The sequence below is a fragment of the Pristis pectinata genome, chromosome 14 (genome assembly GCF_009764475.1).
Source record: "Pristis pectinata isolate sPriPec2 chromosome 14, sPriPec2.1.pri, whole genome shotgun sequence".
Taxonomy (NCBI): Eukaryota; Metazoa; Chordata; class Chondrichthyes; order Rhinopristiformes; family Pristidae; genus Pristis; species Pristis pectinata.
Window position 1 is genome coordinate 25,475,650 of NC_067418.1, and position 10,394 is coordinate 25,486,043.

Consider the following 10,394-nt stretch of genomic DNA (forward strand, 5'->3'; position numbering starts at 1 on the left):
AGTAATCCTGCCTCCCTGCTGGAATATAGATGAGCAAGCGGTTAAAATTTGGATGGGATTCATCTACCATCATCCTACACTAATCTCACAACCAGCTCTTGTGAACAGATAAAAAAACATGCCTGTAGGAACAGGGATATCCTTTAAATAAACAGCCAGGCTCTTGAAACGCAGTGAGTCAGTGGTCTCTTTGCATGTGACATTGCTTTCCTGCCGTTTAAAGTGGGAAGTGGACCAGCACACATCTAGAAAATGCCTGAGAATTTCCTGCTCAGCTTTTGTCAGTCCAATACACCACCCCTGTTAAAATTGATGCCTTTAATATTATTTGAAAACCGTGCTTTGGTTTAACATTGAATTGGTCATTGTAATTTAAAAGGAAACATTAAAAGGAAATAAAAAAATAAAAATTGGAAACCTTAAAAGGCTCAATTTATGATTCTTTTATGGGCTAAACTAGTTTATAAACAATCCATGAACACCAGAGCACCACACTTTTATACCCTGTTTTTTTAAACTTAATTTAATGATGCAAAGTGCATCATACTGGCAAATAAACACATTTCTTTTGTACTGATTTTGCTATACTTTTTCACTTCTCTAATAAATTGCTTCAAAAGAGTATAATTTATCCAGCAGATGGCAGTATAAATCCACTATTGTGTAAAGGAGTGAAGTTTTTTTCTACTTTTATGAAGTTGCATCATGACAAAATGCTTGAGTCAACAAACTCACCACTAAAATTAAATTTAATCCATGCACTAAATGAAACATAAATGGAAGTTTATTCATTTTGTCCAATGTGCCAAATTTTTAGAATGCATTACTATTTAAAATCAAAACATAAAGCACATTTGGTGTACTTTTGAGTCTAGAACAAACCTAAAACTGGCTCACTGTAAAAAAAAACATTATTTCTAACTTTCCGTCCTATGTTACAAATACTTTAAAGTTACCAACTTCGTTTGCTTCCACTAGAGGGAGTGAAGTGCATGCTCAAACAAAAGCAGAGAATTTATGGCAGCAATACAGCAGTCAGTAGAATGATGTAAACATCTTTGTTGTCACCACTAGTACATATGCATTGATGGTTCTCTACAGAGCCAGATTATTTCCACTGTATCTTTACCAAGTAATCAAAGTGTTGAGTAAATTTAAGTTAAAACTAACTTAGGAAATGCCTGAATACTGGAAGATTGTTATATTATAGCATTCTGAAATGATAGAGTTATGTTACATATTTGAGGAAATTGTGAAATATGCCATTCATTGATATACTTATTAAATTGTTTCACTATTATAATCATCTTTCTCCAACTATTTTTTCTTGTCATATGCAAGAATCAAATAGGTTAGATCCTGCTGGTTTGCTTTCTTTGCCCAGACTCACACCAGCACTTACTTTGTCCTGATGTGGCAGGCCTATGCTGTCCCTCCATATCCCAGAGTCCAAGAGCTGTGCTCTCAGCAGTGACAAGTCCTCTGACAGCTTTTTGAAGAACCATGTTCTGACACCCTTGGACACCTGGCAGAGCTAAGGGTGGGGATTTGTCAGCTGTAAAACCTGTAATTGGTTTTTATAGTTTTTAAACATCTTACATTGGAAAAATGTTAAAAACTGTTAAAATTGAAATAAGTTTTTAAAAAAAGTTGCAGGTAATTTTGAAATGTTAACTAAACGATATAAAAGCACAATAATATTTGAAAACATTAAAGTAAAGCAAAATCACTTCAAAAAATAATTTCTCTTTTACTTCCTGAATTTTTGTGCAAAAATCTCCATTGATATTAATATGGTTTGTGCAGGATCCAAGAGCCAATTCCCCAGGCTATTCCAGGAAGACTGGGCTCTACTGCTTGACCTCTTGTGGATGTCAGCAGTGGAGCAAATTGATAAGTTCATCCTTCTACACTTGTCAATGAGTTCCAGGCTTCTGCATTTCACAGTGTATGTATGCAAGTCAGCAACTTACTTGACACTGAACTGTTGGCAATTTTCAGAGGAACCAACCCAGTCAGACGAAAAACGAAATAGCAATCCTATTAAGCTCTTCAATAAAAAATGAAAGTGATCATGATGTTAATGGGAAGGATTGGAGAGATGGAAGTGAATGAAAAGAGCTTGAATAGAGAAGAGAAAGTGATAGAGAAAAGGGGCTTCCTGTCCCTGTAGAGAAATATGTGTAGTTCTGTGATAACGCAATAGTTGTGTTCCTAAGAAACTTTGCATTATTGAAAACCACATTATAAAACTAATCATTTCAATGGGAAAAAAGGAGTTAGGGGCTTGAGAGTTTTGGACTTGCAATAACCAAGTTATTTTTCCTGCAGGATTTTCAATGATGTGCATTTTGTTAATGCAAGCTAAAAATACTAAATTATTTGATCAAAACTGACAAAAACAAACCTCAACATCACTGAGCAAATCCAGACATAGATGCTGCAGTTCTCTTTCTTCTTTTTCTTCTTTGTGGTTTTGAGGCTTGAAGTAGGAGTTTATTTTTTGCTGATTTGCCAACCTTTTTTCATGTAGCAGGTCAAAATAGGGTGTAAGAGCAGCTTTTACAGAAAAAGTGACTTTCTTGCTGTGCTCAGCATTATAATTATTGTCCTCAAACTATTGCAATTGCTTATCAATTTCTTGCAATGCATAATGCAGTTGTGTTCTTTCAGGATTTCTCAGTTCTTTTTTATAACCAATGAAATGATCATTATTATAATTAACAAAATGAAAGAAATAATTTCCATCTGGATATAATAGTGAATAAACAGATCTAATTGTGCTTGTCTTGCCTACTAGATAGTGGAATATTTTTCCCAGGTGCTAATACATTGATAAATCCCTGGGTGAGATAGGTCACCAGGGCCAGATGGGATATATCCAAGGTTATTACGGGAAGCGAGGGAAGAGATTGCTGCACCTTTGGTGACGATCTTTGTGTCCTCACTGGCCACAGGAGTAGTGCCAGATTATTGGAGGGTGGCAAATGTGTTCCTTTGTTTAAGAAAGGGAGCAGGGATAACCCTGGGAATTACAGACCAGTGAGTCTTACTTCAGTGGTGGGAAAATTACTGGAGAAGATTCTTAGAGACAGGATTTATGGGCATTTAGAGAAGCATAGACTGATTAGACACAGTCAGCATGGCTTTGTGAGGGGCAGGTCATGCCTCACGAGCCTGATTGAATTCTTTGAGGATGTGACAAAGCACATTAATGAAGGTAGAGCAGTGGATGTGGTGTACATGGATTTTAGTAAGGCGTTTGATAAGGTTCCTCATGGAAGGCTTATTCAGAAAGTCAGGAGACATGGGATCCAGGGAAACTTGGCTGTGTGGACTCTGAATTAGCTCGCCCATAGAAGACAGAGGGTGGTGGTAGATGGAGCATATTCTCCCTGGAGGTCAGTGACCAAGTGGTGTTCCACAGGGATCTGTTCTGGGACCCTGCTCTTTGTGATTTTTATAAATGACTTGGATGAGAACATGAAAGGGTGGGTTAGTAGGTTTGCTGATGATACAAAGCTTGGTGGTGTAGTGGATAGTGTAGAAGGTTGCTGTAGGTTACAACAGGATGTTGATAGAATGCAGACCTGGACTGAGAAGTGACAGATGGAGTTCAACCTGGAAAAGTGTGAAGTGATACACTTCAGGAGATTGAATTTGAAGGCAGAATACAAGGTTAATGGCAGGACTCTTAGCAGTGTAGAGGAACAGAGGGATCTTGGGGTCCACGTCCATGGATCCCTCAAGGTTGCCATGCAGATCGATAGGGTTGTTAAGAAAGCATATGGAATGTTGGCCTTCATTAGTCAGGGTGTTGAGTTCAAGAGCTGCGAGGTGATGTTGCAGCTCTATAAAACTCTGGTTAGACCACACTTGGAGTATTGTGTTCAGTTCTGGTCGCCTCATTATAGGAAGGATGTGGAAACTTTAGAGAGGGTGCAGAGGAGATTTACCAGGATGTTGCCTATATTGGAGAGCATGTCTTATAGGTTGAGCTAGGGCTTTTCTCTTTGGAGAGAAGGAAGAAGAGAGGTGACTTGATAGAGGTGTACAAGATGATGAGAGGCTTAGATCGAGTGGACAGTCAGAGACTTTTTTCCAGGGTGACAATGGCTAACACGAGGGGACATAATTTTAAGGTGATTGGAGGAAGGTATAAAGGGGAGGTCAGGGGTAAATTTTTTACACAGAGAGTGGTGGGTGCATGGAACGCACTGCCTGCAGAGGTTGTTGGCGCAGATACATTAGGGACATTTAAAAGACTCTTAGATAGACACATGAATGATAGAGAAATAGGGAGCTATGTGGGAGGGGAGGGTTAGATAGGATAAAATGTCAGCACAACATTGTGGGCTGAAGGGCCTTTACTGTGCTGTGGTGTTCTATGTTGTATGTTCTATAAGACAATGAAAAGAAAATTGGCCAATTTCAGGACAAGGTTAGGAATTTTTCATTGATTCACTAAGTAATCAAGTAAGCTATAAGAAATGTAAAATTGCAGGACAGATTGAATATATGGCGAGAGAAACAGAGGTAATATTTCACAAGATCACAAGACAAGGAGCAGAAGTCGGCCATTCGGCCCATCGAGTCTGCTCCAAAGAAAAGGGGAAAAAGAAATGAGAAATGGGGGGTGGGGGCGATGTCTGCTCCATGAGAAAAAAAACTATTCTAACCCCAGTTTCTGGCCTTATCCCCATATCCCTTGATACCTTGACTAATTAGATATCTATCTATCTCCTCCTCAAACGCCTCCAGTGATCTGGCCTCCACTGCTGTTCGTGGCAAGGAATTCCATAAATTCACTACCTTCTGGCTAAAGAAATTTCTCCTCATCTCTGTTTTAAACCTGTACCCTCTAATTCTAAGATTGTGCCCTCTGGTCCTGGACTCACCCACCAAGGGAAAGAGCTTAGCCACATCTACTCTGTCCAGTCCTTTCAACATTTTAAATGTTTCTATGAGGTCCCCTCTCATCCTTCTGTACTCCAGTGAGTACAGTCCAAGAGCCGACAAACGCTCATCGTACGTAAGCCCTTTCATTCTGGGAATCATCCTCATAAATCTCCTCTGAACCCTCTCCAACATCAGCACATCCTTCCTAAGATATGGGGCCCAAAACTGTACACAGTATTCCAAATGAGGCCTCACCAATGCCCCATAGAGCCTCATCAACACTTCCTTACGTTTACACACTATACCTCTCGAAATGAATGCCAACATAGCATTCGCTTTCTTTACTGCCAATCCGACCTGGTGGTTAACCTTTAGGGTATCCTGCACGAGTACCCCCAAGACTCTTTGTACTTCTGTACTTTGAATTTTCTCCCCTTCTAGATAATAATCTGCCCATTTATTTCTGTTTCCAAAGTGTACAACTGCACATTTCTCAACATTGAATCTCATCTGCCATTTACTTGCCCAATCTCCTAAACTATCTAGGTCTCTCTGCAACCTTCCTGTCTCCTCAATACTCCCTACTCCTCCACCTATCTTGGTGTCATCTGAAAACTTAGCCACAAAACCATTTACTCCATCATCCAAATCATTAATGTACAGAGTAAAAAGAGGCGGCCCCAACACCGACCCCTGCGGAACACCACTAGTAACCGGTAGCCAACCAGAACGAGATCCTTTTATTCCCACCCTTTGCTTTCTGCCAACCAGCCAATGCTCCACCCATTCTGTTATCCTACCTGTAATTCCATGACCTCTCATCTTATTAATCAGTCTCTTGTGCGGCACCTTGTCGAAGGCCTTTTGAAAGTCTAAATACACAACATCTACCGCCTCTCCCTTATCCACCCTGCCTGAGATTTCCTCATAAAACTCCAATAGGTTGGTCAGGCAGGATCTTCTTTTCATGAAACCATGTTGGCTTGGACCTATCTTGCCTTGCACCTCTAGGTATTCCATAACCTCATCCTTGAGGATTGATTCTGATAACTTTCCCGCCACTGATGTCAGACTAATAGGTCTGTAATTTCCTTTATACTGCCTCCCACCTTTCTTATACAGGCCAATGACTATCAGAACTGAGAAAAATATTAAGGTAAAACATGTTTTAAGATGTAGAGCATTAACAAAGAGAAGGTCTGTAAAAGCAGAGATTAAAAGGGGGTAGCAGAGCAGAATGAAAGAGGGAGCAAAGGGAATAGTGAATAACAAAAGTTAGGTGTGTAGGTGTAACCAGAAAAGAGAGGGGAAAAAAAGAATAACAATGAATATTGGAAATATGAGATACAAAAGACGAAAATGCTGGTTACCTGAAGTTGTGGAGCTCAGTGTTAAGTCCAGAAGGCCAAGATGTGCCAAGTCAGAACAAAAGGTGTTGTTCCTTGAGCTTCCAATTGGTTCATTAAAACAGTGCAAGTGATATGAGTATGGATGTTTCTGGGAGAATTGAAGTAAGAGTCAATCTATCTTTGAAATATGTAAAGTAAGAATTAAAGTAAGAGTCAATCTGATCATTGAAATTTTAACAGAAAATCTTGGAAATACTCTACAAGTCAGGCAGTATCTCTGGAAAAAGAAATAGAGTCAATGACTTGACTGACCCTCCTTGACTCTGAATTGCCTTTTACTCCTTTAAAATACCCCTTAGACCCTACATCTTTGACCAAGCTTTTGGTCATGCATATAATTATCTTTTCATATGCCTTAGTGGCTAATTTTTTTCAATAAACCTTCTTAAGAAGTTTTGCAATGTTAGAAGTACTATATAAGCACTTAAGTACTATATTAAGCACTTTGTATAAATATGTTCTTTCTTTTTCAACGGAAAGGCTTGAAATCACTTTTGTGGCACAGAGCCTTCACAACTTTTCTCTCTATAATATTATCACTCAGCCCAGGTCTTTATAAAGATGTTGCTTCACAAGATAGTGATGATGCATTCAATAAACTGCATCCAATCATATTTATTGTCCATGTTCTGAACATTTTTCCATCAGCAAGACATTAAATTGCATTACCTTTTAGTAGAGGACAGCTAGCTCTTTAATGCCACTTAAAATTGTGACACTCATTCTCAAGTCAAGTCGAGTTTATTGTCGTGTGTGCACAAGTACAGTGAGGTACAGGTACAATGAAAAACTTGCCTTCAGCAGTATCACAGGCACGTAAGTACAAACAACACACAGAATAAAAAAGCTATACTTAAATTATACATGACAGTGAAGAGAGAGAGAGTAAAAAAGACTTTTTTTTTGCACCAAGGTTTTGTTTTTGCACAATCAGAGACAAGTCCTTGGTCGTGCAAGGGGTGATCCATAGTGTTCCATTGCTGAGGTAGGGTGAGGGTTTGCAGGTGGTTTCAAGAACTTGATGGTTGTAGGAAAGTAGCTGTTCCTGAACCAAGTGCTGTGGGATTGCAGGCTTCTGTATCTCCTGCCTGACAGTGGCAGCGAGAAGAGGGCATGACCCGGTTAGTTGATGATAGATGTCACTTTCTTGAGGCAGCACCTCCTGTAGATGCTGCCAGTGGTGGGGAAGGCTGTGCCTGTGATGGACTGGGTGTAGTCCCTTGTGTTCCTGTGCATTGGAATTGCTGTACCAGGCCATTTTGCAACCAGTCAGGATACTTTCTACAGTGTATCTGTAGAATTCTGTTAGAATATTTGGTGACATGCCAAATCTCCTTAAGCTTCTAAGAAAGTAGAGCTGCTGGTGCACCTTCTTCATGATTGCATCTGTGTGCTGGGCCCAGGACAGGTCATCTGAGAGGTTAACCTATTACCCAGGAACTGGAAGCTGCTTACTCTCTCCATCTCCAACCCACCGATGAGAATTGACATGTGGTCTCCTGACTTCTCCTCTCTGAAGTCAATGATTAGCTCTTTTGTTTCATTGGTTTTTGTTGTCTTACCAATGATGAACACTGTCATCAGCAGCTCACAGAAAAACAAGATCACAAGCAGTATAGATAAAAAACTCATATTCCCCTCACACTTCATTTATTCATCCAAGATTTTTAGCCCCATTATACAACTTAGGAGATTGTTACGTGTTGTTCACTCCTTCTGAATTTAAATAAAATCATGCAATATTTCCTAATTTTCATTTTTATAAGTTTTACCAAATCTCCATTGTTATAGTATTATATCGTTTGAAATGATGTCCCAATGATACCCTGTCATTCTACCTTTCTCATATATATCAAATGTCCCTGTTGTTGCCCTCAAGAGCTTTGTGAGAATTATGCATTTCCCCCACTTTTAATTGTTCCTTTAACAGTACATAAAGGGGGGGGGGTGGTTCAAAAGTCTGGGTTAAGTGAGGGAGGAAGAGGAGATACCTCTGAAGGAAAATGGGTTGGAACTTGCATCTTTCAGATGACCACCCTACTTCTAATGACCAAAAACTGGTGGGTGGGGGTAGAAGATTAGGCAAGTCCTCTGCTCACCATCTCTGTCCAACAATGTTTGGAGGCATATCAAGGACATTAGCCTACCTAACCTTGAATCCATTGGGTCTTATGGAACAATTGCAAAAAAAAAGTCATATTGAGACTTTGTTAAAGGCCATCCATTTTCAGAGATGTTAACTGTGAATTCACTAATTTAACCTCTGTCTAAATGACAAAGCCCTTAAGTTTACATGCACTATTCCTGTTAATGCAGGGTCTTAACAGATGTAGTTTTCATAGAGTATATTAAATGAACCCAATATACTTTCAATAAAAAGATCATTGCTTCTACTTTTCCAGTGTTCATCATTCCATTTAACTTCATCATCAAGGCCACTGAAGTGTTTACATACTATTATCATCTCTGAACAAGAGATTTGCTGTTCTCTACCTCGCAACAAAAACTTCAAATCATTCAAACTACTATGGCACCTATCCTGCTCAAATATGTGACATTCTGTGGCGGGTTGGGGAAATTAGAATCAGAAAATTCGATCTGGAAGTGGTTTTCTCAGTGTCCATCTTGTACCTAGAAGGGTAGACTAATGGGCACCAATTTCCCACATAACGTGGAATTTTTTTTTGAAAGAATAATGACTCAGGGAACAAAATGGAAAAGAAAGGTACTTCTACTTTAATTTTATCATTTGCAAGTAAATGGGGATAACTGTGTAAAAAATACCATGACTATTCTTAATAACTTAAGCATACACAGATGTTTAAAATTCCCTTAATTAAAAATAAACTTGCCTAAATGACCTAAGAATATACAGATTTTGAATTTACAGTTCCACAGAAGCAGTTTATTTATGCTTTGATGTATGACACAATTGGTAATACAGAATGTATCTTCAAAATGCAAGTTTGTAGTTTTATGTACTTCATGATTTTCCTTTTGTATCTGTAACGTCACTGGCATCCTCAGGTCTGGTTTTATGCACATCTCATGCAATCTTTTCCCCATTTCTGCTATTTCTGGCCTGGAATTCCTCCCTAATCTTTTCTATTCCTCTTGTCTCCATTAAAGAAACAAAGATTTGGGCTTTCACAGCCTCAGGTTATCATTAAGTACTTTATAAAGCATTTTTGAAGTATAGTCACTTGTGTAATATGAAAGGAGTCAGACAATTTACTTGCAGAAAGCTCCCACAAATAGTAAAGATAATTATTGTATACATTTCTTGAGCAAATATTGATCCAAAGAGCTGACGTTTATTTACAGGGTAGCAAACTAACTATTTACAGGTTGAGTCTCTAAGCTTTTGGTGGCAAATAACTGTCTGTTAACCTGTTAGGTTTAGCAAGTAGGCACATGCTGTCCAAGAGAATCACAATATAAACACACAGGCACACAGAAAACAGTATGTTTCATACAGACTGTCCCCAGGTTATTAACTTTCAACTTATGGACACCTGTATATTAAATTGAATTGAAATTGGTTTATTGTTGTCACATGTGTACTGACGTCCAATGAAAAACCTGTCTTGCATTTTGTCCAAACAGATCATTTCATTACAACAGTGCATTGAGGTAGTTAAAGGCAAAACAATAACAGACTGCAGAATAAAGTGTTACAGTGCAGAGAAAGTGCAGTGCAGGTAGACAGTAAGGTGCAAGGTCACAATGAGGTAGATTGTGAGGGCAAGAGTCCATCTTATCGTACTAGGGCACCATTCAATTGTCTTATAACAGTGATATAGAAACTGTCCTTGAGCCTGGCTTTTGTATCCTTCAGGCTTTTGTAACTTTTGTCCAATGGAAAGAGGAAGAAGAGAGAACATCCAGGGTGGAGTCTTTACTGAGGCAGTGAGAAGTGTCGAGAGTCCATGGAGGGGAGGCTGGTTTCTGTGATGTGCTGAACTGTCTCCACAACTCTCTGCAGTTTCTTGTGGTCTTGGGCAGAGAAGTTCCCATACCAAGCTGTGATGGATCTGGATAGGATGCTTTCTATGATGCATTGATAAAAATTGGTGAGGGTCAATT